This window comes from Ornithodoros turicata, chromosome 1 (genome assembly GCF_037126465.1).
Source record: "Ornithodoros turicata isolate Travis chromosome 1, ASM3712646v1, whole genome shotgun sequence".
In the NCBI taxonomy this organism is placed as follows: domain Eukaryota; kingdom Metazoa; phylum Arthropoda; class Arachnida; order Ixodida; family Argasidae; genus Ornithodoros; species Ornithodoros turicata.
Genome location: NC_088201.1, coordinates 85,998,038 through 86,003,016, shown reverse-complemented (window position 1 = coordinate 86,003,016; position 4,979 = coordinate 85,998,038).

Sequence of the window (4,979 nt, the reverse complement as noted above, 5' to 3'; positions counted from 1 at the left end):
ATTATGCTTTTTATTGCATGCTGCCTGTATTCGAAAATCTGTGTTCCTTCCTCCAGCTTCTGCAAACACATGTTTTGCCTGAATATATTTTCCATACTTGAGGACATGTAGCATCGTAATGTCACAATTGATATTATGGCGTTTTGTTTGTTTTTTCTTCCTTTCTTGTTTCAGATGCATATCAACGATATCTTAATGAGAAGCCCTCAGACATCTTCTGTTCTGCACATGCGAATTTTTTGAACGGTTTCAATAAAGAGTGAACAGATGGCATAAATTTTCACTAGGTGTAGATTGTCATTTCTTTACTGTCTTCTGCAAATCTCATGAGAACATTTGTACTGCGTCCTATGAGAAACAAGCTATAGGGCATCTTATTAGAACATTTACGAGGGATGTTCAAGTCAAACCGGGACTTTTCATTTTTCGCAAAAGTAAAATGAACTTACAGGCCAGAAATTAGTTTTATTTTTCAACGTAATCTCCAGCTGCTCTAATGCACTTGTCCCACCGTTTCACGAGGGCTTGGATGCAAGCAGCGTAGATATCCCTACCCGCGCGTAGCAGCCATGATCGGACCACATTCTTGACCTCGTCGTCGCAGCTGAAGTGGCGGCCCCTAAGGAACGCCTTCAGTGGCCCGAAGAGATGAAAATCGCTGGGGGCGAGGTGTGGACTGTAAGGGGGATGTGGCAGCAACTTCCAGCCAAGTTCCTGTGAGGTGCGCGTCGTGAGATGCGCGGTATGCGGGCGTGCATTGTCCTGTAGGAGGAGGACTCCTTTGGTGATGAGGCCCTGCCGCTTCTGCTTCAGCGCCTTAATCACATCCCTGAGAACCTAGCAGAAATATGCACTATTGATCGCACTATACGCACTATTGATATCGAGACATGTTGTCCGTCGGTCCTTGAGGATCAGGCGCTCCACAAGTTGGATGTTCGCAGGAACTCTGACACTGGGCTCTGAGCCGCCCCGCCCGGGATCATCCTGCACTGATGTACAGCTGTCTCGGAACCGTTTGCACCACCCAAACGCTTTGCTGCGGCTAAGTGTATCGTGGCCATACTGAGCCTGAAGTCTTCTGTGAATTTCAGATGACTTCACGCCTTCATTCACGAGAAACTCCTTGACAATTCGCTGTTCGATGTGCGCGGTCACTTCGTTGTCGGCCATCTTGTCCAGCACGTGTCTTCTGTTTTGCACAAACTTTGGACCACCACGTCATGAACGCGGAGGCCTGTCGCGTGTGAAACTGACGAAAAACAAGTAGCGCGAGTCATTTATACACTCAGCAGACAGAAAGTCACGGTTTGACTTGAACACCCCTTGTGTAAGAAATCCTAGGAGCAACAAGCTATAAGAATGTCTATGAGAACAGTTAAGAGAAGCTATACGAGATCTCATACAGGAACGTCTGTGAGAAATTATATGAGAAACCGTGTGAGAATATAGATGGGTAGAAATCCAGCGAACCGGTAGAATGTAGGAAGGGAGTTGCCTCAGGACAGAAGCCGCCGATATTTCGAACAGAGACTGTTCTTCTTCTGGGCACCGTCCTCATCATTGGCATGGTATTTAAAGGGTTAGGTGTGACGTGTTTAAAGGTTCATGCGAATTGTGGGTCAACAGCCCGGAGGGAAGAAAGGTTCCGTACGGGCTTTTACGGCCGGAGTGAATGGCTGCTTTGTTAGAGTGTGGAGGGGATTATGTGAACGTAGTGATCTAGGCTACAGACCGGTTACAGAAAAATGGAAGGTTCACGAACACGTGGACGAAACGGGACAAAAGGTAAGAATTGGCAAGCATAGCGAAAGATAAGGAGGTTAGTGGTTACGTGGGGAAAATTCCAGAACCACCAAAGAATGTGAGTATATTGTACAAATTGTATATTGTACAAATTGTGTGAGAATATGTTCCATAATCCCACAGAATTTCTCGTACGATTCTGTGAGATGTTTCGTGTGAGATTTCCTGTAGGGTTTTTCAGTAGGGTTAACCAAAGCGCTTACTCTGTTCAGTCACTCCATCGGCATATCCGGAGGGCGCACGCCCACGAGGGCGGATGGCACTGTGGACTTGATGGCTGTGGACAAGCATACAGGTTCTACTATTCAATTAAAAGGTATGTGAACCGAAACCACTGCCAAGTGTTTGAAAGGCCTTCGCATAGTGCGGGCGAGCAGGTGACCGCTTCATCACGGAGCTTGTCAGAGGGGCAGCAAGAATGTGAAGCAGTTTCGAACGACGTCAGGCAACCTTCTGCTGATGCGGGTACGATGATCATCCCAGCTAACAGTGCTGCTGATACCCATGATGCTATACAACCACTTTCTTCCCTTCTCCTCAAGTGGAAAGAGGGAAGGCAACTGCCGGAGTCGACTCTGTATGAAATATGACTTGATAGGGTTTCTTCTGTCCTGCAGTGACACTCTGGGCAAAATAGACTTCACATACCTGCAGTGCCTTGATTCTGAACGTAGAAGACAGCAGTACTGGCAGAGCACGTTCAAACATGTATTGCTGGTAACCATAACCATCCCTGCTACAACAAATTGTGGCAAGCCCTACACATACTAGTATGTGCAAATAACTGGCGTTATAAAGCTGCTGTTGGACAACTGTCGACATGCTTCGAGATGTTTATGATCGCCAACATTTTAAAGAGTGCTCATTGTTTCAAGAAGCAGAGCTTTGTATGGGCTGAACTGAGGCTTTGTATGTGCTTTCTATGTGTTCCAGCCTCAGAACATGAATTGGCTCATGAGCCTACAACACTTGCCGTCCAACTTTATTTTGATGAGCTGGAAGTCTATAATCCCATCGGGGGCAAGAGGGGCAAACAGAAATTGTTCGCTGGCTATTTTACCTTGTTCAACGTCTCACCGTAATTCAGGTTGAAAGTTGATTAGCATCTATTAACGCTAGTTAAAAGCAAGTTGTCTCACGGCACGGGCTGCGTACAGTAATGCAGCTGCTAATAACAGACAACTCCTAATAACAAAACTGCAAACTGCAAACAACAAAACTGCAAATTGATGGTGTTTCTATTAATGGCACAACTGTGAAGGCTGCAGTGCTCTATGCCTGCGCTGATAATTTGTCATCACACCAAATTGGCGGCTTTCGGAAAAGTTTTTCCAGCGGAAAGATTTGCAGGTTCTGTACGGCACTGAAGTAAGACATCATTTTCATTTTTCTTTCTGTGGGGTTCATCCATTTAGGGGTTCTTTACGGGAGCAGCAGAATTCGTCAGGTGAAGAATTCAATTGCTGCCCCTCTTTTTTTTTACATTCAAACTCAACTCAACTCAACATTAATAATAAGTGGGAGGAAAATGATTTTGTGTTTCGCACACAGGCACACACATTTGCGGCATGTTCGCCTCGTTGAGATAGACCCCAGCCTTTGCAGGATTTATGGAGAGTCAAGTCGCAGTTGTCTGGATGAGTTACGTTCTTTTGATGCAACCCAGAGTTTACCACCTGATGTGATTCATGATCTTTTCGGATAAGTAACACCATTCGTCTTAAACCATGCTCTCCCTGAACTCATTGTGTGTGGTCGATTCACACGGAGCTATCTCAACGGAAGAATGCTGGTGTTCTCTTTTCATGGCGCAGACAAGAACTCTCGATTACTCCCATTGTTCCGGCAGTGCATTTTTGGAGGAAGGCGGATTAAGGGGTCAGCACTAGAGAAGCGTTCACTGTTCAGATTTCTACCATTACTTGTAGGCAACAAGGTAGGACCTGACGATGACGCGTATATGGCGTATTTGTCGCGCAGAGCAGCTGGGGATATTATTTTAGCACCTCAAGTGTCTTACTTAGCTCTTTCCTTGTTGCAAGTACGGATAGGTGACTTCTATCAGTACTTTCGAGCAACGTTCCCTGATGTGTAGAAGTGCACGAGTGCAGGCGAGCTGGTGCATTTTAAAACGACGCTAAAACCTGAGACACGGAACAGAAAAAAAAGAAGACAACACGACACGTTGAGAACGTGTCGTGTTGTCTTTTTTCTTCTGTTCCGTGTCTCGTCTCAGGTTTTATCGTCATTTTGTTCCCTGGTAAACATTGTTCTCAAAAATGTACTATGTGACACATTACCCCGGGTTCATCTTTCTGTATGGCCCCTCTGCAGGCTTTCTTGTCTCTGATTTGAAGCTAAGCAATTTTTTTTTTTATTCAAAGTTTGGCAAGAAAAACGTACAACTTCATCAACGTATGTCATTCGCTAAGTCTGCGCCATCAGATGAACCAGATGTTCTCCCTTTCGCAACCAGTCAGCAACTTCGCAAGAGAAAGATGCGAGCAATTATCGCATGATGAGCTCCCAAACGTTGTACATGACAGATTGAGTTCTCTCAACTTGAACCGTGCAGAAGTTTGCATTGCGCAATCTGTAACAATATTTTCAACGAACATTAAAGGTAGAGTGCGCCATTGTGCTAACAGCGTTCGATGACGATCTCCCAAGGTTTGCTGAGATCTCTGCCAGTATTCTCTGCAGCATGCAAATCTTTGTTTATGCAAAGACGCTGAACACGCAGCTGTTTGACGAGCAGTTTCATGACATTCTCGTACACTATGCAGATGATTCTATTGTACTTGATAGTTTTCACAGTTTAAAGTAGTTTCATCAGAGCTGCTATGTGTACAGCACCTCTGGCAAATGTTATATTTGACCAAAGCATGCGTTTTACACAGGGAAGCTTCGATTTGAAATGTGAGTTTTTAGCATGGTAGGGCCATTCTGTTGTCTTGTGTATGTTTTCCGCTAGAAATTTTGTTGAAAACTACTGTTCACTCTACAGGAAAATTTAGAACTTTTTTGATACATTGTTATTCTGAATGAATGTAGTTACGTGAAAATTAAAAGGAGACTTCATGAGATAAACTAAGGTATAGCACCATTTACTGAGGTCTTAGTTTTGCTCATAGATTGAGAAGTTACCCATCAAAAAGAACTCGTTACAAGTT